Source organism: Vicia villosa, linkage group LG3, assembly GCF_029867415.1.
Source record: "Vicia villosa cultivar HV-30 ecotype Madison, WI linkage group LG3, Vvil1.0, whole genome shotgun sequence".
NCBI lineage: Eukaryota > Viridiplantae > Streptophyta > Magnoliopsida > Fabales > Fabaceae > Vicia > Vicia villosa.
In genome coordinates, this window is record NC_081182.1 from 64,758,165 (window position 1) to 64,785,645 (window position 27,481).

Below are 27,481 nucleotides of genomic sequence, written 5' to 3' on the forward strand. Positions count from 1 at the left end.
CGCTTATATATTCTTGGACCAAATACTTTATTTAATTCCCTGAATCGACCATGGTCAAGATCTTTGAACCAATAATCTTGTGCATCAACATCACTCAAACATACATCTTTTTTGTCCATATCTAAATTTGCTTCTGAGGCTATTGTGAAGTCACTGAGTTATGTGCGTTCCCTAGTGGCACAACACATTCCAAAGCGACATTTTCAGCCATCTACATTTTCAAGACCGTCTTCCGCATCAGGACAATCACTTCCGACATTATCATCATTGTTAGATAAATCCCTCAGTTCCCAACTATGTCCAGCAAGCATCCAAGAAACGGCTTGAGGAGCAACAGTCATCATCAATGCTAGCTGAAAAGTAAACATAATTCTATACCTTTTGTTGGTCTACACGTTTTAGATGTTTTGTTAATGGCTTAATGGTTACTGCAGCTCCTCAAGTTTGGCAATAGCCGCATATAAACACATCAAAACAGGGGCTCATCAAGTTTGGCATGTTCTTCTATCAAATATACTCTTGCTCTAATATTTTTATTCTCCTTTTTTTGTATGTTTCATCTTTGCTTTTCGAATGAATTTGGAGAAGTTTAGACCTTGCTTCATTAATTGCATGCTAAGAAATGTCTTACCCTCAATGTATATTTATGCTAAGCCTTAGAACTATTACTTTCTTGGGCTTGCTAGTTATACTTTCCTTCTCTAGTACTTGACCTAGATCACTTGAGGAATGAGTATGATAAGGTTCTTGAACACAACAATGATTTGGTAAATGAATTGATTTGTGTTAGGTATGTATGTATGTAAATGAATTGATTCCTCTATTTATTTCATTCAGCTATCATGTATAAGAGTATAATTAGATGTTCTTGTAACAATTCCATGTATCAAACTAAGCAAAAATATGTTTTCTCAAATGTCAAAATTTCATTAGATTATTTTGTATAGAAAATAATGGAAGCATGAACTAATTTTTATTGAAGTGATATTTGTTGAAAGGCAAAAACTGACTTACTTTTTGCTTGTTATTTCAGCTCTTAGTTGGCTACTCGTTCTGCAGCACTTGATCTGCAGCTTGCAACACTCGCTCTGCATTACACGATCCATAACGCTCACAGTCCTTGCCTCTCGTCCTCTTCTTCGTTCATCAGGTTGAACTGGTGTGTTATAAACTTAGAGGCCGGTTGAAAGTGTTTACGAATTATGGTTTTAGAGGGGGCTGTTTACTGTCATAGAATTTGCACAATTTAGGTTGAACCATTCAAAGATTGGTTATGGTTGATACAATTCAAAGAATGTTATCTGCAAGTTTTCTCATTAGATACATAATTTCCTCATAATCTCCAAAATAGACACTACACTGCTCATGATTTAAATTTGTCATTTGTCTATTTATGTATCTACTAACAAGAATAGTATTTTGGTTTCATGAGGGAATATGAAAACTAATTTACTTTTCTCCCACTTTCAGCTTTTCGAATTTGCAGTATCACATAGAGGAACCTATGATGGAACATGCCCCTTCTACTGCTCGTATTCAGGTTATAATGCATGTAATTACTCTTATAGTAATTAATTTTTTCTAATTCATTAACTTTACGGTTTTAGATGTGTCGCACACAAGGTTAGAGATTCATGAAAAGTGAGTTCTTACAATAAACTTTCATTAATTTTATTATATAAAAATCATAATATATATATATATTATATATATATATATATATATATATATATATATATATATATATATATATATATATATATATATATATATATATATATATATATATATATATATATATATATTTTGTGGTTTAGGTAAAAGATTTTGTGAAGTTAAATACTTGAATTGCATGCTTTTCATTGAGTGGTTTGATTTGTCTAAGATTCTGATTTTTTTTCTTTTGGATTTATTTTATATCACGATAGGACCAGAAGGCGCATGAGTCGATCTTGAAAGCATTAAACCTGCCGGGGTTCGTCTGACAAAACTCATTCTTTTTTGTATTTGTTTAGAACTCCCTCTCATGGTTATTAATATCATGTGATACATGCGAATCGTATCTCAATGAACATATGTGAATTTCTAGTGTGTATCTATTTTGGAGATGCCTCTCATCTGAAATTCCTATATAATGAATTTTGACTCATTCTCTATTCTCTAGTGAATCACTACCTAAACTAAGTGTTGTCAACGGCTTTTTTCTTGTCCACTTTGTATAGATAGCCACTTTTTCGTTTGATTTTTGACTTGAATCTTGAATTATTTTGATGTTTATATATGATATATCAACATATAATTTTGCTATGTCATTTGTTTTAGCTTTAAAATGTCATAATTTTATTGGTAATGTATCTACAATTCATAATAAGGTTTAATCCCTGATTCATAATATAGATATTCTGATTCACGATTTGAAGTAAAAATTTCCATCCATTGTTGTTCTGAAAATGTGTTTGTAGTTATATTATACAGTTAATTTAAGTTTCTTTTGTTGAACTAATAGTCTTTCTACTGCAGTATTGCTGCAGAACCCAATTTGAAGGAGTGGACTGTTTGGACAAAGATTTATGACAAATGTCATGAAACTGTAAGTCTCAAACATCTCAAATGTATCGTCTAAATGTGAAAGGATATGTCGGGCTCTTCAAATATCCACCACTGTTTGAGCTCACAACTGTACCGTGTCCCACAGGTTAAAATTGCTATGGTGGGAAAATACACTGGCCTTTCAGATGCATATCTTTCTGTTCTGAAGGTAATTTTCTCCTAAACTAGTGGTCCATCATAATATAATTTGCATTCACTTTATGCATTCTTCTGCAACTTTCATCTCTTGTATGAAATTTATTAAAAAGTGGTGCATTGAACTTTCTGGTCCACAACATTATAAAACTGAATTCCAATATACCATAAGCTATTTACGTTTCTGCATTTATCTTCGTTTCTACATCTCTTGTTTGATCATTTATCTTCGTTTTCTGCATTTACGTTTCCTCATCTTTGTTCATTTATCTTGGTTAACTGAATAAGGCCATTATTATAGTTTTTGTGCAACATTGTTTTTGCTTTTGTTCTTAATTCAATTGTTATGTTCTCAGGATCCTATCAATAATGATGTTTTGGCGGTCCAAACTATGCGCAACCATATTATGTCATGTCAGCTTTTTGAATCGTGGTAGTCACTCTTGGTCACTCGGATTGCTAAGATGTAGATAGTTAAAGTCCACAACGTTTTCATCGGTAACAATAGATTCTTCCCAATGCTTCCATCGAAGAATATATAGACATTAATAATTCTTATTAATAAATATTCTTGTTGCAGCCACCGCTTCGGATCAGCACCTCTGCAATTTCTGGCCCCATATTCTGGGTGTGCCATGGAGGATTATTTCCGCGAAAATGGAATGCACACATTAATAATCTATGATGATCTTAGTAAACAGGCCGTGGCATATCGACAAATGTCTTTATTGTTACGCTAACCACCTGGCCGTGAGGCATTCCCAGACGATGTTTTCTATTTACATTCCCGTCTCTTAGAAAAAGCTGAAAAAACGGTCGGACCAAACAGACGCAGGTAAAATCACAAGAAAAACAACTATAACAAAAATATTCTGACTTTTTCATGGAGTGGGCTTCATCTGATAGAGATTCTCCAAACGACTCTCCCATCTTCGAATCATCATTAAAAATGATGATTCCCGATTCAAAACCCCACTAATAGAGGGAAAGGAATGCGATTCAGACTGTATTCTAATTTTCGAAGACGAAGAAACACTACTCTTCGAGTCACTCTCGACCATAATAGGGTTACTACTCATTGTAATGAAAACGCGGTAGATATTGAAATAAAAGCTAAGGAGAAGAGAAGGTACCTTGAATTATGAAAGCGAAAGCGCTGAAACAAAAAGGGAGCTGAAAATTCGAAGCTTTAAATGTTTTAAATTATTAACGTGCAACGACGATTATTTTGAAAAGCAAGTACTCTTAGGTAGGAGGGGAAAAACTTAAAGAGACAAGGGAAACTTAGTCTACGAGAGGGCTGAAAAGTTTCTCGACAATCTCTCTCCATCTTTATATAAGCAAAGACAATCGAACAGATCAGATTGAAAGCAAGAAATACGGGCAAATCGACGGTCAAATTTCATATGGGGAAGACAATCACACTAAGTACACAAAAAGTTGCGTCATTTCATCTCATACCTTCTCAAGTCACACGTCAAAGACAAACGGCGAAACATTTCAATGATTGGATTGAATTTAATGCACGCGTCTGCATCACGCTTTGGCAAAACCAAAGTGATGCATGCCAGCCGACGCCTGGATGACCTTCCTTTGAGATCGGCCACTACTATTGAAAGACTCCCCAGACATCAAACGTGCCCGACGAGTCTTGGGGACAACTATTTCGTGCCAGTCAAAGACTCGGGACCCGCTTCTCCACGCCGGCTAAGGTGTATTATCTAGCCTACTCCGCCAGGCCCAAGGTATAAACACCTTCGTACAAGTTTCTCAAGTATACAATCTCTAGTTTTCACTTTCACTACCAACTATCTTGAACCCTAAACTGATTTGGGCATTGAAGTGCTAACCATGTAGGTATCCCTCCTTAGGTCCACCTCATCGGAGGTAGCAAACACCGGTTAACAACATCGCTCCAAGCTTGATATCTCTGGATCAAGAAACACCGTGATCGCAATCTTCAATTCACGGTTTCACATCAACATAGTGCATTGGAAGCTCCGCTCCAGAACAATTTCCGCAATCATCACCATTTTTAGTTCCACAACAGAACAAATTGTAATTTGAACAACAAGAAATGGAGCTAATTAACTAACCAGCTGAAATGAACATGTAGCTAACTTTTAACTATCTTTTCTCTAACCGTTTCATCATTGTTTGATAAAGATTACAATTATTTTAATCGTATATGACATCGATAATGACACCTTTACAATTTAAGTTGCATAAACATGTAACCTACTTTGGTTTTAGGATTTTTAATAAAAAAATATTTTTTGCCTTTGAAGGAACTTCTTTTCAATAGGATGATATAGTTCTTTGTAGAAATGTGTATAATAAAAATAAATCAACATAATATACTAGTTTATTTTAGTTGTGCAGTAAATAAAACTACTAATTATTTGTGTTGTATCCGCCATCACTTTGAAGTTATTCATGCACGTCTTACACATTGATCACAGTGATCTCTTAATCTTACCTGAAAAATAAAGTCCTATAAAGTTTGAACTCTTCTATTGCTAAATGTCACCACTTGCAACGTTATAATGCACAAGGATATCATAAATAAAAATACAATAATTATTAATGAATACCAACAAAAGAAGATACGACAACAAAACACAACTAATTAGGATGGTATAAGTCCCATCACAACTGAATGAAAGCTTTAATCTTGTCTTATCTTTGGTTGAGAAACAAGAGAAACAGACGTTTTGACTCTTCCACCATATGCTTCAACAAAATACCTGTACAATGTATTGTTTCAACACAATGTTATTCCAAAGTAAGATTAGGTATGTTGTGAAAAACGATACCAATAACAAAGTATAATAGGGAATTAGGGAAGAGAATAAGAACACAAGAATTGGTTATAACTGCTATTCTTTCACTTTCTCTTAAAACAAGATTACAAGTTTACAAGAATAACAAATAACCTCTCTCACCCTAAATTAGGATTTGCAGCTTGGCAATGATGAGAGACTAGTATACTATTTATAATAAAACCTAACATACTAACTAATGGGCTTTTTCAGCAAGGCCCATTACACAAGCCAACTTAATAAACAAGCTAACTTAACAAATTAGGGTTTAAACACTAAAACCTAATTTAACATGCTAACAACCCTAGCATCTTCGACATTTGCATGCTAGACCCATCTTCGACTACAGCATGCACACTTCGACACCAGCATGTGAACAATCCTTCGACTTCATGCTTAACTCTGTCGAACTGTCGAACCAAGAAGCTACCCTTCGACAATACTAGAGTTCGATCCAATATCTCACAAATCTCCACCTTGGACCTAACTCTACAACGTCAAGGAACAAACTAGCTTTCTTCATGCAGCTTTATCAACTGCATACAGTGGAAAAACTTGCAACTCGGCAATGTCTTGGTGATCATATCAGCAGCATTGTCTTCAGTCGAAACCTTCAGCACTTGGACTTCTCCACGCTCGATTACTCCTCTGACGAAATGCAGCCTCACATCAATGTGCTTAGTTCGCTCATGATAGGCTGAATTCTTCGACAGGTGTATTGCACTTTGACTATCACATTTAACAGTGATACCTCGACCTTGAAGTTTCAGCTCATTCGCAAAACCTTCAAGCCACAATGCTTCTTTCACAGCTTCAGTTAGGGCAATATACTCCGCTTCAGTGGTTGATAGAGCAACAACCTTCTGAAGTGTTGCTTTCCAACTAATTGCAGTGCCAAACATAGTGAAAACATATCCAGAAATAGATTTTCTGGAATCCATACAACCTGCATAATCAGAGTCGACATATCCTTCTATTGCTGCTTTACTATCTTCACCCAAGGCTCCACCATAAATTAAGACTCTGTTTAGAGATCCATTTATGTACCTTAGAATCCACTTCAATGCTTGCCAGTGAGCCTTTCCAGGATTCGCCATGTACCTGCTTACAAGACTTACTGCGTATGCTATGTCGGGTCTAGTACAGACCATAGCATACATCAAAGAACCAACTATATTAGCATATGGGATGCTATTCATATAGGCTCTTTCGACATCAGTACTGGGACACTGATCAATACTCAGCTTGAATTGAGGGTTTGTCGGAGTCACTTGAGATAGACATAACTTCGACTTCTTTCTATCTCTTCGAATGTCAATTCCAAGAATCCTGGAAGCAGCTCCCAGATCCTTCATATCGAACTCCTTATTGAGTTCAGCCTTCACCCTCATCACATCTTCAACATTGTTGCTTGCTATGAGAATATCATCCACATAAAGCAACAAAATAACAAATGAATTACCAGGTCGAAATCTGAAGTAAACGCAGTGGTCGAACTGACTTCTAATGAAACTTATGCGTGCCATGAACTTGTCGAATCTCCTATTCCACTGTCGAGGAGATTGTTTCAGCCCATACAAAGATCTCTTTAACTTGCACACATAATCTTCCTTCCCCTTTTCGACATACCCTTCAGGTTGCCTCATCAGGATCGTTTCATCTAGATCACCATACAAGAACGCAGTCTTCACATCCATCTGTTCCAGTTCAAGATCGAACTGTGCCACCATGGCAAGCAACATTCGAATGGACCTATGCTTCACAACAAGAGAAAACACATCATTGAAGTCGACACCTTCTTTCTGAGTGAAACCCCTTGCAACTAACCTTGCCTTGTATCTTTTCGACGTCACTCCTTCAATTCCTTCCTTAACTTTGAAAATCCATTTACAGCTGACTAACCTTGCCCCAGCAGGTTTCTTGATCAGTTCCCAGGTATGATTATCATGAAGAGATTTTATCTCATCATCCATGGCCTTCAGCCATTCAGTCTTATTTTGACTCCTCATAACTTCCTTATAGTCTCTAGGTTCTTCGTCTAGAACCTCACTTGCAGAGATTAAGGCATAAGCTATAAGATCTGCATATCCAAGTCTTTGAGGTGGCTTGATGACTCTTCTCGACCTATCTCTCGACAATAGGTAGTCATCGTCAGTTTCCTCAACTTCAGCATCTTCTGGTTCTTCTTCGACTTCATCTGGGATATGCAATTCAGCATCAACATGCTCCACCTCAACAAGAATCTCTACCTGTTCCAGCTCTTCGTCAGATGTTTCTGTACTTCGACCAACATCATCAATTTTCTTAAAAGTCATTTCAGCTTCATTGAAAACTACATCTCGACTGGTGATACACCTCCTGTGACCTGGCTCTAGGCACCATAGCCTATAAGCTTTGACTCCTTCAGGGTATCCCATGAACATGCATTTCAGAGCTCTAGGTTCGACCTTGTCTTGCCTAATGTGAGCATAGGCTACGCAGCCAAATACTCTCAGTTTGTCGAGATCTGGTGGATGTCCCGACCAAACTTCTTCAGGTGTCTTCATATCTAACGCTGTCGAAGGACATTTGTTTATCAGATATGTTGCTGTCGAAACAGCCTCAGCCCAGAACACCTTTGTTAACCCCGCACTAGTCAACATGCATCTGACTCTCTCCAAAATAGTTCGATTAAACCTTTCAGCCAAACCATTTTGCTGTGGAGTACCTGCAGTAGTTCTATGCCTTGCAATACCAGAGGCAGCACAAAAACTGTCGAATGCCTCATTGCAAAATTCAAGGCCATTGTCGGTTCTCAACCTCTTGACCTTTCTGCCAGTCTGATTTTCAACCAGAGTCTTCCAACTTTTGAAATTCTCAAAAGTTTCATCCTTAGTCTTCTGGATGAATACCCATAATTTTCTGGAACAATCATCTACTATGGATAGAAAATACCTTGCTCCTGAATGTGATGGACACCTTGCAGGCCCCCAAAGATCAGCATGGATGTAATCAAGGGATCCATGTGTTCTTTGTTTGCCTTTGTTGAACTTCACTCTGCAAGATTTTCCAAGTACACAGGGTTCACAAAACTTCAGCTTTTCGACTTTGTCTCCACCAAGCAGATTTTGTTTCCCTAATTCGACCAGACCCCTTTCACTGACATGGCCCAATCTCATGTGCCAGATTTCTGTTTTCGACAAAGGTTTCGTGGATGCAACATTTTTCGAACCACTTACAACTTCAGCCTCAAGGGTATACAAGCCTTGTTTCTTCACGCCTCTCAAGACTTCCTTCGAACCCTTCATGACTCTTAGGATACTTTTCTCTCCTTGGAAAACATATCCTTTCTTGTCGAATTCACCAAGAGAAAGCAGATTTCTCTTCAAATCAGGAACATACCTGACTTCAGTCAACAACCTTATTGACTCATCATGGAGCTTGAATCTCACAGATCCAACACCTGCAATCTTGCAAGCCTTGTTGTTTCCCAGCAATACTGATCCACCATCTTGATCACATAATTCCTCGAACAAGTCTTTGTTTGGAGTCATGTGCCAAGTGCAACCTGAATCCATAATCCACTCCTTCTTAGAGTCACTGCTTGAAACCACAAGAACATCAGATGATTCGAAATCATCTTGAACAATGGCAGCGTTGCCATTATCCTTACCTCCATGATATTTCAAGCGTTCAGGGCACACCTTTCTTGTGTGACCCTCCTTCTTACAATGGTAGCATCGAATGCCAGATGCTTCGCCACTGTAAGTCTTCGACTGGCTTTTGCCTTTCTTCTTGTCGAACTTACCATCCTTTCGTAAGAGTTTTCCTTTAACGGCCAAACCTTCGCCAACAGTCGAAGGTTTATGCTCCTTTCGTTCATTCAAGTCCTTAGAGTACAAGGCTGATTGAACTTCTTCAAACGTCAGGGACTCCCTTCCATACAAGAGAGTTTCTTTGAAGTGAGCATGTGATCGAGGCAAAGAACACAATAGTAACAGCGCTTGATCTTCATCATCGATCTTCACATCAATATTTTCAAGATCAAGAATCAGCTTGTTGAACATATCCAACTGCTCAGCCAATACTTTGTCTTCAATCATCTTGAATGAATACAAAGCTTGCTTCAGGTAGAGTCGATTTACCAGCGATTTGGTCATATACAAACTTTCAAGTTTCACCCATAACACTGATGCCGTCGTCTCCTTTGATACCTGCCGGAGAACCTTATCACCAAGGCTCAACAAAATTGCGCTGTGTGCTTTTTCGATCATATTCGTCTTCTCCGCTGCCGTCAATTCTGCATTCATGGCTGCCTCTCCCTTCAACGCTTCCAAACAACCCTGCTGAACCAGTAGGGCTTTCATCTTCAAGCGCCACAGACCGAAATCATTCACTCCGGTGAACTTTTCAATCTCATACTTTGTTGAAGGCATCTTCTCCACGCTCACCGCACCAATTTGTTGTGAAAAACGATACCAATAACAAAGTATAATAGGGAATTAGGGAAGAGAATAAAAACACAAGAATTGGTTATAACTGCTATTCTTTCACTTTCTCTTAAAACAAGATTACAAGTTTACAAGAATAACAAATAACCTCTCTCACCCTAAATTAGGATTTGCAGCTTGGCAATGATGAGAGACTAGTATACTATTTATAATAAAACCTAACATACTAACTAATGGGCTTTTTCAGCAAGGCCCATTACACAAGCCAACTTAATAAACAAGCTAACTTAACAAATTAGGGTTTAAACACTAAAACCTAATTTAACATGCTAACAACCCTAGCATCTTCGACATTTGCATGCTAGACCCATCTTCGACTACAGCATGCACACTTCGACACCAGCATGTGAACAATCCTTCGACTTCATGCTTAACTCTGTCGAACTGTCGAACCAAGAAGCTACCCTTCGACAATACTAGAGTTCGATCCAATATCTCACAAGGTAAAAATATATAAAATTATGGAATATATATTGAGAAAGTGGTGGAAGATTTATACCGATTGAACATGAACAAGAAGATTTATCATTCAACTCCTCCATCTTTTCTGTCAGAGGAATAATTAGTTGTTGCTGGCCATCTTCATTTTCATTTATAGAGAATCTAACATCAGCTCTAATTGACCGGTGTTGTAACTCATCAATATCAAGTTCTGAATATTGATCAGAATCCTCAGAAATTCTAGCACAAGATTGTAACTCATCAAAATGAAGTTCCGAATATTGATCAGAATCATCAGGAATTTGAGCACTGAACTTTATCTCATCAATATCAAACTTCGAATATTGATCAGAATCAGAAAGTTGAGCACTGGATTCTGACGACTCATCAATATCAAATACCAAATGTTGATCAGAATCATTAGAAAGTTGAGCACTGGATTGTGACTCATCATGATCAAATTTTCTATTAGTTTTACCATCCAACACAAAACTATCTTTTAACTTAAAGTTATATATAGGGATTACCCCACAACCCTTGATCCCCTTTGTTGATATCACTTTCTTATTAGGTGCTAAATATTTGAATTCAAATGAAAGATGGTAATAATCACCTTCTCTTCCATTCCCTGCCTTCACCAAGGTGGAATTATAATGCCCGCAACATAACAATACATGATCAAACATTAATGTCCCTCTCCCTGAAAACATAAAATATCTGGCAACTGCTTTAGTGGTGTGTTCATGCATAATGCACTGGGTTTCACTCCAATCCATTTCTACATCATCAGAGAGAATGACGCAAAAGGCAAAACCAGACAAGCCAGATTTTGGGATAGGAGGAATAGTTATCGAAGCATCTGTTGTATGAAAATAAAACTGGCTTGGAATTTGAGAACCTGGAAAGAAGAAGTAATCATCAAAATATTTTGATCCATCACCGTTGTTGAACGTTGAATGGGCTCTGTGTAACATGTTCTCAACTATTGATCGTTGAATGGAGTTGGTGTTCAGATAATCGCAGTTTGTGGCTCTCAATGCTTGCAAATTTGCTGGAAGCTTTGGTACGGACTTCAGTTTCCAACATTCATCTAAATCAAGAATTTCCAACATTGTAATATTTTGGATAATGTCAGGGAGAGATTCTAAGTTGTAGCAATATGTCAAAAATAAATATTTTAAAGATGGTGTGCCTTCAAGGATGAAACTGAGTTTTGATGAATTGATTTGTGTGCATCCTATAAGGTTAATCTTTGTAAGAGACCCTAATCCTGTATCATTAGGCAACTTCTTCCTGACAATGTTAAGCTTCTTACATTCACTTAGATTGAGAAAAGTGAGTTTTTTATTACACCATATGGATGAAGAAACTGTATGTATACTAGTGCCCCCTAACTTCAACTCCGTCATTTCCCCTGATGTCACTGAAAATTCCACAAGAGAAGAACAATATGTGAGATCGAGTATTTGGAGAGATTTTGACCGAATGTTAGTTTTCAAGCTTTCTATCTTTTTGCAAGCTTTTAAATGTAGTTCTCTAAGCTTGGGGGCACTAAAAATGGATGGATGAAGTTGACAGAGACTCTCACAATAAGATAAAGATAATAGTTGAAGGTTTAGGGCCCTTGATAAGTCTGGAATCTCAATCAGGACTTTAGAGTAATCAAGAATAAGAATAATTAAATTCTCAAGCCTCTGTATGAGAAAAGAAACATCACAATATTAAGAATTCAATAGAATAAATCCATAATCATAACTAAAATTGTACCGGAATAATAACACATTAATTAAATTGTACCTGAATTCCATCCCAAAGCTTTTTAAGCTTGCTATACTTCATTGAAAGTTGTACAAGCCATTCAGCACAAAAGGTTGATGGCAGAGACTCAAGTGGGAAAGCTTTCCAATAAAGGTGTCTCAATTTATCAGACAACCACTCAAGACCTTCAAGGAGATGCACATTGTATAATTTAATTCGTTTATCTTTTATATATTTCTCATAAGTGATATGAAGATATCTTAAGTTGGTCATGTTTTTAAAGGAATCAGAGCTCAAGTATAAATCCTCAATTTTAGAAATATCAAATTCTATAACTTCAACAACTTCAGTTCCCTGGAAAACAAATTTAGAATAATGATTAACAAAGGTTAGCAAACATATTTATCTTACTTATATTTCGTGCATTTTCATATACATGTATTAAATTTTCACTTACCTTTTTGTATTTCAATACATCATACACATCCTTAGGATCCCACAATCGACTTCTTCTTCCAGGGTCTTTGGCAGATTCTTTCTTAACAATCTCTTTTCCCGTTTCTTCTAACAATTCATGCATTAGAATTCTAGGTTCGTCATATTCAAAATATATGAGTGCTTTATATAAAAGAACTTCTAACCCACTTTCTGCAAAGAAATTGCAAGCATTCCATACAAATGCTAGGTAATATTTATCTCTATCATAAATAGTTGTTTCAGGGTTAGATATGCATGCAATGTCTAGAAATATGTCTTGTTGAGTAGAATCTAAATCATCAAAACTCGATTTTAGCACATCATGGATTCTTCCAATGGGAATCTTTTTGAGCTTTTCCAATTCACTTTCCCACACTTCTTTTCTTTTTTTCGAACGAAAATTTGCACCTAAAACATTCAAAGCCAGGGGATTGCCTCTGCAATAAAGTATTGCCATGTTTGATAGATATTCATATCCATCTTTAGGAATATTCGCTCCAAATGCCTTCCTACAAAATAACTGAAGAGATTCCTCCCAGCTCAATCCTTCAACCTCATATATTTCACATTCGTCAAGTTGGCTACATATCTGCATATCTCTAGTTGTGATAATGACTCTACTACCCTCTCCTAAGCAATTATTAACTATATTAAGATTTTCTTCTTGCTCTAAGGTTGCCACATCATCCAACACAATCAAACTTCTTTCATGTGCAAGTCATTTTTTGAAAATTGGGGTTTCTACATAAAGTGCTCCGGGACAAGGCTCCAACAATGTAGAAAAAAGTTTGCGACGAACAACATTGAGTCCATATCTGGTTGATTCTTCCTTTACATTTTCACAAAAGCAATGACGTTCAAATTGTGAACACAGTTTAGCATATAAATGTTTGGCTAGAGTGGTCTTTCCTATGCCTCCCATGCCCCATAATACAAGGGATCTAACATCCTTTGACCCAATTTTCAGTAAAGATTCTGTTTTTTCATAATTTTTCTCAATGCCAACAAGTTGCTTATTAACTTCAAACGGTTGTCTATGATTCAATTTTGTCAAAACATCTCCCACAATGTTCTTAATAAAATTTGATTCCATCCTACCAACATGAATGATATGGAAAGAAAGTTAACATTTTTATAATGATAATTGTTATGTAAAATTCATCCTCAACATTATTGAGTAAGAACTATGAAATATAGATTTAAAATAAATTAGGTGGAAAGTTAATTTAGTTTACCTGTAATTTTGAGAGTCCCATCCAGATAAATTGGATGCTTCGGTAAGTGCGTCTTTCCATTTCTGCAACATGTCTTTGTTGTGTAGCAAATGTCTCTCATGTTTTTCAAAAGCTTGATTATAGCTCCCAGTTTGATTCCTTACATGGGATGGTTCTATTTCATAGAAAACAGGTATCACAATTTGTCCTTGATCTTTCTTACATTGCAGAATCTTTAGAAGTTCGTTCAAACACCATTTTGAAGAAGCATAGTGTTTTGAGAATATGACTATTGATAAATCTGACTCCTCAATAGCTTTGATCAGCGCTGATGAGATCTCATCTCCTCTTTCAAGCTCAGTGTCATCAATAAATGTTAGAACTTTCTTGCTAAGAGCTTCATACAGATGACTCGTGAAGTTTCTACGAGTATCCTCACCATGGAAGCTAATAAAAACATCAAACTTTTTCAAAGATGCCACCATTGAGAAGAGGATGAAGCACCTATATATTTGAAAAAACAAGTGAAATCAGTGAGACATAAATTTAACACAAAATCACACACACAGAGAAGAACAGAGAGCAGCAGAGGGAAATTTTTTACTTCAACAATATTTTATTTCACAAAATTGATATGATATGCTGTGCTGTGGTACATAGCTTGCCTTTATATAGACTTGTAGACTTAACTACTTTATTATAACCAAACGGTGCTCTAACTTATACATCATTATAGTAATATAGTCTTCTCTCTGGAGCCTCCTCTTAGAATCAAAGCGTTTTTTTGTCCCTTCTCCTATTGACTTCATAGTCTTTGGTCCAATAATATGTTTTCTTACTGTTGCTTACTCCTTATCATGTTTATTAGTTGACTTCATAGTCTTTGGTCCAATATTATGTTTTTGCTTCATCTATTATATATATATATATATATATATATATATATATATATATATATATATATATATATATATATATATATATATATATATATATATATATATATATATATATATATATATATATATATATATATATATACACACACACACACACTACAAAAAAAAGACATTTGGTTTTAAGATTTTACATCAGGTATTAAGATAATTGATGTGAGAAATATTTATCAAAGGATTTTACATCAGGTATTTAACTCAAATGATGGAAAAAAAACGCAGTGGCAAACTTGTAAATAAAACGAAAATGGATTATAATGGCTTTTACATCGGTGGAAAATAAACCGATGGGAAAAGTGGGATTATAATGTGCCATTTATAAATTATGCATCAAATCATGACTTAGAAGTGAATATCGAAAACAAGTATTTGCAGTTCCCTCTTATAACTTTGGTATGATCCTTCTCAAATAGTCCTTTAGCTTGGATTTGAATTTAGGTGAGAATTTTGATGATTGTTTACAATTTGGCCTCAAGTTAATATGTGCATCACTGTCTGGACATTGAATGTGATGAATGACTTATGTTGGTTTAAAGTGCGTATGTAAACTATGTTGGTTATACCAAAGAAAGCATCTGCTATAACACTAGCACTTTCGAATAGCATTTCAGTTTGGGTCGAGTATTGGCTTTTTACATCAGTGTATAACGGGATACAGGATTTGCATCAAAGTAGCCAGAGGCGAACATAACAGCTTTCACAAAGTGATATTCGAAAGTGGCCCTTCAAAGCGGTAATATCTCTTTCGTGCCTTTGGAATCAAACATACTATGAGTGATTGATTATTACACTATATTTACAGCCTGCAAATGGAATATCTCTTTCTTGCTCAGGTATGGAATGAAACATTTTTGTTCTTGCTTAGTATAATTAATTCAGTGTTATTCAAGGCAATTATGAGTTATTCATTGAAAGTAAATTATGTTATATGCTTATGTTATTAATGTTTAAGGTGAAAATTCGAGTTCAATTGCATTGCCAGCCATTGTCCGAAGATTAATTTAGAACTGTAATTGCCGATATTTCATTGATCAATAATGGTTAACTCATTAACCTAAATATCATAAACTTAATACAGTCAACTTTTTAGAGTATATTGAAAATCTAAAGTCTTATTGATAGAGCCTATGAACATCGGTGTTGAATAATCTTTTTACCTAGGCAGGTGAAAGTGAAAGGTTTCGGATTCATCAATGCCTTAAATATATCATGATTAGGAGTTTCATTTGCTAATGATGTGAATGTTGCATCAGTAGTCTCAAGACATAAAGGTTTCAACTTATGAACTATTGTTTACTGTTTCAACTTATGAACTGGACCTAATTTGATGATGTTTTTTTTTATAAATGTGACTTATAAGGACTTAAGTTTAATTGAGAAATTCTCATGAATAGGTAATTAATTTAATCTGGACCTAATTTGATGGTGTTTTTTTTGGAGTTTCTCTGAGCAGATTGGTTTTCACCTATAATAGTACATTGATTAGAGAGACAAGCAGTGCCTCATTTCTTTTCAGGGAAATCACAAGATCTTACTTGTGAAAAGTTAATAGAGAAAAAAATCAGTATTATTGGAAAGAAACTCGAGGGTGGATCAACTTGTGAAGTCTCGGACATCACTGTGTCACAGGTTAGTAAATCGTACCTCTTGGACTGTATTATTAATTTTACTTGCCTCATGTTCATTGGTAGTAATAGTATTGGTCCCTGCAATTATGGATTCACATATGCCAAAACTTATGTTGGAGTCATATCTGCGAAAAAAATAGGCGAAAGAAACTTGCGTATAAGAATGTGGTTCAGCTTGCTTTGGACTTCTCCAGATGGTATGTCCTATTTTTCTATCGCTGTGATTAGAAAATCAAAATCTTATACTAGAGACTCATGAGGTAATATTACACCATTTATGTTGTTGCAGGTGTGATGTGGTTACACCATTTTGGTTTACCGATTATTTTGATGTGAATTGTGTGGTAGGTTGATAATGCTAATAAGCGTGGAAGTTTGTTGGAAGTTGTTCAAGTTCAACTGCAGAAACTGTTTCAGTTACAGGTCAGTCTTTTCTCTTCTTTGATCTGGAACTAGAACCAGGAGGGCGACCTCTTCTTAACTTTGAATCCAATGGCAATGATGAAGAATTATTGAGGAATGACGAATCGAATGGTATATCCAATTGTTCTAGGTATGATAAGAGATTTTCATTGGATCTATTAATTGCAGTTATGGCCATTTTAGTTTTTTAATTTTTGACTCTCTATTTTGATCAGTTTTAGTGACACTCTCCCTTCACTTTTACTATTATTTGTTCTTGCTCAAATTGCTTCAAATTTCAACAACGATAATTGGAAGACTAAGATGATTACTTCTACTATAGATATTACAACAACGATATTTGAGTTGAATATGTTATAAATGGAAATGTGTGTGAAATGAAATATCTAAACTTTGTTGGAAATTGAATGTACAGCTCTTTATGTGTAGAGCAGAAGCTCTTTTGAAACTTCATCAAATTGATGCTGCAGAATCAATTTGGTCACATGCTCCGAAATCGGATCCACAAATTAATCATTCACCTTTTGAAGCAATATTTTTGGGATGTTTGCTGAAGCTTATTCCTTCTATGTCAGAACTCGGATTGAGATCGCATTGGGAAGGTGAGTTTAGACACGATACTATAAGCATTACTAAGTACTAACTTTCATTGGAAAATTCTAAGGTGTCAATGGTTTATGTTGGAGTGTGAATAATCAATTATTAATGTATTGCAGGTTTGCGAATGCGGTTACATCTGCAGAGAAGGCAAATCATATTGATCCCTAAAATATTGAAATTGCTGAAAAATGATTTTATATTTTTGTCTTTTGCATTTAAACGTGTGCAAACCATGATTTAAATGCATTTTGTTTCCTAATATGAATCTTTTAATACATTTCAAGGTTACAAAAAACCAGATTGGAAGAAAGAGAAAGCAGACTGTATCTTCCTCAGGTCCTGCCAACAGTTCAGGAAAGCAGACTGAATAGGTTTGTCACTATATTAAATATTAATATCACAAACTTTCCCTTGATTTTCTTTGTAGATGATGAGTCCCCATCCTCTTCCTCAACCAGTTCAGGTTTGGTTTCTAAATGAGGTTACATCCCAAGGAGATTAGTGATTGGAAATGATGAGTAAGTGCACCATTCTTTTTCATTAAGTTTATCAATATCTTTTATGGAAGTGTCAAAATTTGTTGTCTTTCTTTTAACAAGTAGCTATGCTAAAAGTAGGTCGATAAATGGAGATCATATAATTCTGATCAACAAGGTTTTCGAGATGAGTGGCCTGAAATTGAACAACCAATAATTGGAAACGCACAAGCAATGAACATGTCTTTGTCATCAGATGCTAATGGTCCATCTGAGCATGATACTGAAGTAAGTTTACACAGGAACTTTGAATTACATGCAGCCGAAGTTTCACGGGAGGAGATTGCACTTGATAGTGTTATTTGTGAGAAGATTGAATCTGCTTCTATATCGAACAACACTAGACTTAGACCTCATTCCAACTCTAATTTAAAGAATACTCTTACCTCCAATTTCCAAAGTTCTTATGAGCATCACATCTTCTTATATTTAGTGACCTCATTCTTTATTTTTCTGTAAAACAATGATTGCAACATAGCATTACATCTTCTTTGCACTGCATCGATAAGGAAGTGAGATTTAGATAACCTACTTTTGTTAGAATAGATAAAACCTAAGTAATAGATAAAACCAAAGTAATCTGAAGTGACAATCAACTTCAATGATAGTTAATGAAGGGACCTCTACACTGCTATGAAGAATAGATAAAACCAAAGTTATCTGAAGGAAAATCATTCATGGGTTATGCATGTACCTATAGAGTTAATCATTTCTTGCATCATTAACAAGAATTAAGTAGATGAGTCTGTTGTTTCCTTTATTTAATTGACTAGAATCTGTAATGAATCACATTTTACTCTCATCTTAACTTTTTCATTTGTTTTCATGATTTATAAATAATTGATTGTATTTCCTTCTAGGTTTTGTTTGTTGCAAGAATTGAATGTGAATTGATCTTGATGATTTTGCTTTGATTACTTATGGATAGTGAATATGATGTTGATTTGGTTTGTTGAAGTGAAATATAGTCATGGTTTATTAGATTTGGTGATACTGAGATTAGTTTTTTTCTTATAATTTCAAGTGTATGATCATAGATTTGGTTTTAGTGAAGTGATTTGGTGGATTTTGAAATTTGTTAATTCCAAGAGAATGGATTTGCATTTGAAGGGTTTGTTTGATAGATATCAGGAGCAGTTTGGGTGTGGACCTGGACTTGGTCCTGGATCTGGGACATATTTGATGAAAGTGGATGGCATTGCTCACAATTTCACCAGATCTATATACAAATCTTTTGCAGCTCTGTATAGAACTGAGTCGTTGAAACGGTTGCGTCCGGTTCGGGTTGGAAAGGATTCAGATTGGCATGCTAAGAAACAGCCTTTTCCGTGTGTTCAGTTCATTGGAGGTGATGGAGGGGATATTGGTTTTTAAATGTATAGATCACAGAACGATGCTAAGAAAATGACTGCGGCTAGAGAGACTGTCCGTGTTCTGAATGTTGAGGTTCTGAGGGTTACTTATGAGGTGGAATCTTTGATGTTTCTTTTGAATCGTAAGATGATCAAGTCCTTGTCTCTTGAAGCGTCAGGGAGTTATCGGTTTCCTGTTATTGATGTTGATCGATGCACGGTTGTTGGTGATCTTCAGTTTAAAATTCCAACTCTTGATGAGCTTAGGTTTGTGTATGCGTTCATGAAGATTGTTTGTATGGTTCATCCTTTACTTATGATGGTGGACAAGGAAGGTGGTTCGAAGTATTCGACAATGGTGAACTTTGAACCTTTTATAGAAACAATTGATGTTCAGTTGCCACCGGAAGTAACTAAGGTTATCCTAATTTCCACCTCTTAAGAGAGTGAAACATCATGTTGATGTTCTGTTTGCTTTTTAGTACTGAATTTTTTATTATTCTTAATTGCATTTAAGACATCATGGGAAAAAAGTTCATGGTTATTGCCCATGTTGTTGTTTCTTTAGAGTACAAGAGTTAATAAATATTGATTCACTAGAAATTATCATTAATTTAAAAAGTAACTACTCTTATATTTTAATTTGTCCATGCACTCTAAAAGCGTGTACAATTTATTCAATATACTTTATTTGAAACGATCATCCCTTTGTATTTTCAATTTATTGTTTTTTATTGTATACCTTTCATTTTTATTATAAATAAAATTTGACTTTTTTATATTTATTAAATAACTCTGAATAACGCACCCATAGGTAACACGTCAGTACCGTGTGAACGTACGAGTAACATATTAAAATTATTGTGAATGTACGAGTTATTATATTTTTTTGTATAATTAAAGTAAATAAAAGTAAAAATAATGTATTAATCCAAATACTGAAAAATAATGTTTTTTATTATTTATATTAATGGAACATCAAAGTATTAAATATTAACGGTAACATGAAGTTAGTAATCAAAATATTGAATATTGACGCAAACATGAAATAACTTCACAAAATATTTAATATTAATGGGAACATGAAATTAGTGGTCAAAATATTGAATATTAACGGGATCACTTATTTATTGATTAAAATATTGAATATTAACGGGAACACGAAGTTACTGATCAAAATAATAAATATTAACGGGAACACGGATTTATTGATATAATATTAAATATTAACGAGAACACCAAGTTACTGATATTTTTTTGAATATTAAGAGAAACATTAAGTTACTGATAAATTTTTTGAATATTTTTTTTAATAAGCAATTGAATTAAAGGGAGTATAAGGAATACCCTGACCAAAATTACAACTCGGAAGACTTCTACTTCTCGAAACAAAAGAGAGGTAGAATATTCCATACATAAAAGTTACAAGAGTTCACAAGGGTGTAATAAGAGCATAGTCACTTCCAAGAGTTAAGCTTAATCTCTGAAATACATTCGGTAAAGCTAAACGAAGCGTTTCTAAAGATAATCGCATTGCGCCTATTCCAAATACACCATGAAGTTGATAACCAAATGACCGTTATCGTAAATCTATGGTGTAACGGCTTCACCTTTTCTATAGCAAGAAAGAGATCCTCAAAGTCTTCCAACATGAGAACTTCGCCGTAATCAATCCATTCAAACACCTTCTTCCAAACTTTTGACACCACCTCACAATCTCCTAATAAGTGCGAAAGACATTCCGCTTACGTCAAGCAAAAAACACAATTGAAATCACCATTTACTTCCAACACTCCGCATTTAATTAATTGATCTTTGGTGGCTAGCCTATTGTGAATAATTTTCCAAGCAAAAAACAGAGTTTTTGGTGGGGCTTTTACCTTCCACAAGTGTTTGCAAGCTGTAACAATGCGGAGCGTGTTTTCACGGTCAAATTCTTGCTACGAAATGCTTAATTTTTTTTGAATATTAACGGAAATATTAACGGAAATATTAACATGAACACAGAGTTACTGATCATAATAATGAATATTAATGGGAACATGAAGTTACTTATCAAAATATTGAATATTAACGGGAACAAATTTGAAATATTAAGGGGAATACGAAGTTAATAATCAAAATAATGAATATTAGCGGAAACATGAAGTTACTGATCAAAATATTGAATATTAACGGGAACATGAAGTTATTGAATAAAATATTAAATATTAACGAGAACATGAATTACTGATCAATATATTGAATATTACCGGGAACCTGAAGTTACTGATCGAAATACTAAATATTAACGGGAAAATGATGTTTATTGATTAAACTATTGAACATTAACGGGAACATGAAGTTAGTGAGCAAAATATTTCTTTTACTATAAATAAATAACAAATTAGGACTTCGGTTACATGGACCTTTCCATAAATAGACCCTTCATTTTATTGGTTATAATCCATACATTTTCTTTACACATATTATTTCTCAATGGATCCTCTACATTTCTTAAATGCATCCTTAAATGTATTATTCAATCTAAAATAATATAAATTTTATTTTCTTAGTTACTTTTTATTGTCAATATTCAAATTTTTTAATATTAGTATTTTTATAACTTTCCCATTTTAACCCAAATTTAGTCTTTTACTAATACCTTTTATTTTTCTCAATCCAAATACGCGAAAACGACGGGTACCCGTGCGAACGCACAAGTATTACACTAGTTCTAACATAAGAATCACTCCAACTAAATATAATTAGAGCATCCATATCCATCATACCCATTTGAGTTCTTTAAATGGGACCCAATTAATTTTTTATATTATTTCACTTTTCTCAATTTTTTAAACAATTCCTCTACAATTCTCAAATATCCACCTAACTCATCAAAAAATCTAAAATGGATCTCACTACACTCTATAATATACTACTTAATGGCTTTGTGTAATTTTTCTATTAATATTAAGAGTCTAGCTGGCAAGTGTAAATGGTTCACAAACTAACCAACGTCACAAATTAAACAACCCTTATTCTTTCTCAAATATCCATTAATGTTGACAATAATGGCTATGGTTACTGTGTAGGAACTTTAAAAAACCAGCGATAATTATGCTCTTAGATAATTAAGTATATTTCCTAAAATTCACCACTTCTCAAAAGACAAAATCACACATTAAGTAACTATTTGAAATCATAAGTTCAAGTTCTAACAAATGTAAAAGTATATTATTTCAAATATCATTTTTTAATATTGAAATAACAAAATTCATAATGTAATCGTCATATATCATTTATATAAAATAATTATACTTTTTGAGAGACAATTTAATTTTACACCAATAAAATTGCATCTAAAAAATCATTTTAATTATTTCAATTACATAAAATATGAAAAGTAGATTAAACTTATCAGCGCAACGCGCGAGCCATATTCTAGTTAATATGAATTTCGTCAAAGTACGATATCTTCTTGCCAACTTTTTCTTTTATATATATATATATATACATATATATATATATATATATATATATATATATATATATATATATAGAGAGAGAGAGAGAGAGAGAGAGGTGTTAAAGGTAGTGCACTGGCAGAGTAACCATCAATAGAATTATAACGTCATGTCATATCAGTATTTTTAAATTAAAAGTGTGACTTGGTTGGATACATGCCCCTGATTGATTGAAAGTGTAAAAATATTTTACACTGTCAGTGCATACTCTTTTCTCTCTCTCTTTCTCTCTCTCTCTCTCTCTCTCTCACACACACACACACACACACGCACGCACGCACGCACGCACGCACGCACACACACACACACACACACTGTAACACTCCATACATAACTGACTAGTATATTATGCATGAAACGTTAAAATTGATATTGAGTACATACAAAAGCTAAAGATACAAGATGATCCATATAAAATACAACATGAAATTCTACTAAGAAGCATAATACATGAGTCTTCAATGGATCTTGCACAGCGGAATGTCAAAACCAACGAGGTCTTCGAGCCAACACCACTTCCAAGTCTTCAGTCCAAACCTGCTACTGACCAAACACTACTAAACTGCACCTGAAAAAAATATAAGTTGATTGGGGTGAGATTACTAAATCTCAGTGAGTCCTCCTATCCTATGGGTCCACTCGGTTCTACAGGGTACATGCATCAACAAAACCGAATCCACCATTGATCCGGGGTTCAACCTCACATCCGGTACAAGTACGGAGAAAACAAGTGACTCGTCCACCATTGGACTTGTCTCACACAAATACACATAGTATAGCAAACAAGTATGCAAACCCGCATCCACATACGGGGAATCCAGAAGTGTAAATAACCCCGGCTAGGATTATGGAATAAATGCATCCTCGATGAGTAACCTCCTGCCTATTTGTCAAGGGACTTGTACAAGCACACTGCAGGATGGTTAAACGAGTCCACAAGCCTAAATGGCCGTACCATGACCTGGCCTAATTGGCGTCATTATCCCGTTAACCTCCTTCACGCTAGTGAGTTACGCCGAGTACAAACCGCCACCTTGACGCCTGAGCCCATCGGGCGAAAGCCTAGTATTAGTCTACGTGACTATACTAGAGGTGAGTTATCACATTATGCATTAGCCTACATAGCCGCATAACCCCACCATACCGAGCACGCACGTGTGTTAACGCCAAGTGAGTAAAACCCCGTACGGAAACTCACGAGCACACTGCAACGGTAGCTCAGATGCACACCATATCGAACAATACACATGAACGGGTTATTCCATTGGACTACACGGTCCGGGAGGGCTCATAGACTACACGGTCAGAGCAACGTCCCAATCTAGCCTGCCGGCCACTTCGATTCAAGCATACAAAAATATGACATAAAGTCAAGGTCACAAACAATGCAATCAATCCAATCGTTTAACCAAAACGATGGAGTCCATAGATTTTCATGTATAAAACATAATGGCATAACATTCTCAATATGGATGTCACATTCATAATAAGTAATAGATAATATGTGCCACGCATAACATGTGAATTATTAATCGAATGATAGAGGCATAGATTCTAATACTAATTCGTTGATTTACTAAGTGGGGCTCCACTATTATTAAATCAATAATTCTGATTTGGGGACCTATTTAATTAGAAAGTACACGTCGCTAGCTTTCCAACGATATAAAGTTTGCGCAATTCCGATACCCGAGCCGAAAGTTACGAAATTCCGAAGTTTGCTGATTTTTCCCTCTTAACCCAGCGTAACGGGTTATGCCAAATCCGTAACCGGTTACGGGCACGAAAAACAGCTCAGAATTGCATTTTCAGTAGCGTAACCGGTTACACCAACACCCGTAACCGGTTACACTGTACCAGAAATGAATTTTCTGCATTTTAAGGGTTCTAAACCAGTCCCAATTGCTCTAAATTGGTTCCCTGCATCACTAACATAATCCCAACGAATTTATAACAGGTACATACTCAGAACCACCAAAATGCAAAGGCTTATAGCAAAGGAACACATTATGCACTAATTGATCAAGCATGCAACAACAATCATCCAAACACTGACACATTCAGGCATGTCTCACTAACCCATTCAACATGTAATTAATCCCCATTCCTACCCAAGTCCTATCTAATGGGACTCACCTTGCTAACATGGAGGTTGAGATCATGTTCTTTGCTGCCATTGCACTCCTACCAAAGTCAAAGTTCCACTATATCCTCATCAAACCCGTAATCACACTTGTACCCACTTTCAGCATCACTGACACAACTTCAAGGTCAGTTTTCTCCTCCGAAACAGAAGCTATGAACGCGAACCATAGGTGCAAATCGAAGAGAAATTCGTTAGCTTTCCATTGGGACCAGAATCGTTACGATCGGAGTTACGAGTTGAGAGTTATACCTGATTTAGTGAAGCTGTACCAAGAGTTGCGAAAATGACTTCTTGCACATAAGCTCTCCTTTCTCCTCCATGCTTCCAAGATCTTTTCTCTCAAAATTCTGATTTGCATAGATCATTTACCAAACATGTCCTTATGTTCCCATGCACTTATTATTTAGGGTCCAAAGTGCCCTTTAACTAAGTGGTATTTACAATGATGCCACTTAGTTCAATTCCAACCAATCCTCTTTGTTTCTAACCATTCCACTAATTCTTCTAATAATCATTCTTTAGATTAATAGGAAATAAGGTCAATGTACATTCTAATTATCAGTTAACCAATTAATGATAATTATCGGGTTTAGAGGGTTAGGGTATTACACACACACACATATATATTAAATATCGATGTTATATTAAGTATTTGTAAAATATAAAATATATATTAAATTTTATTAAATCTCATTAAATAAATATAATATAAGAACTGATTGATATAATTATAGTTAATGTTATGCTTTTTACGAGAGATCACTTATTCTATATGGTCCTCCTAATAAGTTTGACGAAGTTTTCGGGCTACTGTGGAAGATGGGGTTCCTTATAAAATCAAGGCTTTGGATGGAGGCTTTTTCTTAATAGGCTTCCTACAAAGAACCTTTTGGTTTGAAGAGGTATTTCTATCCCTTTAGATAATTTAAAGTGCATTTTTTGTGATATAAGTTTTGAGGATAGGAAACATTTCTTTTTTGATTGTTGTGTGGTAAAGAAGATATGGAGTGAGATTGTTTGTTGAGTTGGTAAAGGGGATAGGATGGAGGAAGAGTGTTTGCCGAAATTTATGGATTGACACTCTTTTTTTTCGTATACATAAGGTGAAAGATAGAAAATTAGGAGTTGTGTGGCTTGCTACAACGTGGACTATTTGGTTAGTTTGAAGTGGAGTTTGCTACAATTGCGGAAAATTACTCATCCTAATTACTCCTTTTACGAGTTTATCAAGGATCCTTTGTTTTTTTTCTCGTAATTGTAATTGGTTTGTCATCTTTCTTTTGTCGGGGTTTCCCGTTTCTAAATATAATCGGGTTGAAGAACGCTTAGTTCTCTCTTATATATAATATTTTGCTTATTTAAAAAAAATATAGTTAAATAATATAAATAGTAGAAAACATATATGAACTCAAAAGTTTTTTTAGAGATAATCACTACTACAAATAACACATTTCAGAAAAGGTATTTACATCAGGTATAAAAATATATGATGTAAAAAATATTTGTAAAATGATTTTACATCAGGTATTTATTTGCAATGATATAAAAAATATTTGATTTTGGGATTTTACATCAAACATATATTTCCACTGATGTAAAAAAAACACGGTGGCAGTTTTGTAATTAAATTGAAAAATTGTTATAACGGATTTCCCATCGGGCCAAAATATGCACCGATGTGAAAAATCCAATAAAGGAGTCCTTTACATCGGTCATAATTTCCACTGATGTAAAAAAAAACACGGTGGCAGTTTTGTAATTAAATTCAAAAATTGTTATAACTGATTTTCCATCAGGCCATTAAATGCACCGATGTAAAAAAGCCAGGTGAAAACCAAGAAGGCTTTTATATCGGTCAAAATTTCAACCAATTTATATGTTGTATACACGTGGCAGTTTTATAAATTTTTTACACGTGGCCTTACATCGGTTCCTGTGGACCTCCGATTTTTTTAATCCCGGGCCATACCTCTGTTCTGTAGAGATACGTGAACTGACTCTTTTTTATCGCTTAATGCTTTCGCATTTTGAAAATTCACAGAGTCGCCACCGACCTTTTATTTTATCCAATTAAGGAAAGGTTTATAAAAGAAACAGAAAAAAGACCTTTAAGAAATTCTGGGTAAGGGGGTAGGTTATACAAAGGGAAAGTGTTAGCACCCTTTGTATCCATGGTTATCCATGGGCTCTTAAGTTTGGTTAGCTCACTTGTTTTTCGATCACTTTTCAATTGCTTTAGAATGCTCATATGTGGTTTCAAATACTTTTGTAAATTGAATTTTGTAATGATCCGTGTGTGGATGTATACAAAATGCTTGTTTATCTTTCGAAAGATGTTTTGAAAAGAACGTTAACTTTGTAATAATCCGTGTTTGGATGTATACAAA

General features: G+C 34.9%; 2 long non-coding RNA genes and 2 pseudogenes across 2 annotated transcripts; 2 read left to right on the plus strand and 2 right to left on the minus strand.

Moving 5' to 3' along the window:
* The first annotated feature begins 1,843 nt into the window (after positions 1–1,843).
* On the plus strand, positions 1,844–4,937 carry LOC131655973 (uncharacterized). The gene is made up of 4 exons (XR_009299930.1): positions 1,844–1,975; positions 2,521–2,590; positions 2,696–3,243; positions 3,326–4,937. It is a non-coding gene; the product is annotated as an uncharacterized LOC131655973 (long non-coding RNA).
* Positions 4,938–9,676: 4,739 nt separating this feature from the next.
* Positions 9,677–14,566, minus strand: LOC131661707 (disease resistance protein RUN1-like; annotated as a pseudogene).
* Positions 14,567–19,182: 4,616 nt separating this feature from the next.
* On the plus strand, positions 19,183–19,884 carry LOC131658226 (uncharacterized; annotated as a pseudogene).
* A 3,520-nt stretch (positions 19,885–23,404) lies between these two features.
* On the minus strand, positions 23,405–25,433 carry LOC131655974 (uncharacterized). Its single transcript, XR_009299931.1, has 3 exons — positions 25,344–25,433; positions 25,085–25,244; positions 23,405–23,516 (listed from the first exon to the last, which is right to left on the minus strand). It is a non-coding gene; the product is annotated as an uncharacterized LOC131655974 (long non-coding RNA).
* Positions 25,434–27,481: the final 2,048 nt, after the last annotated feature.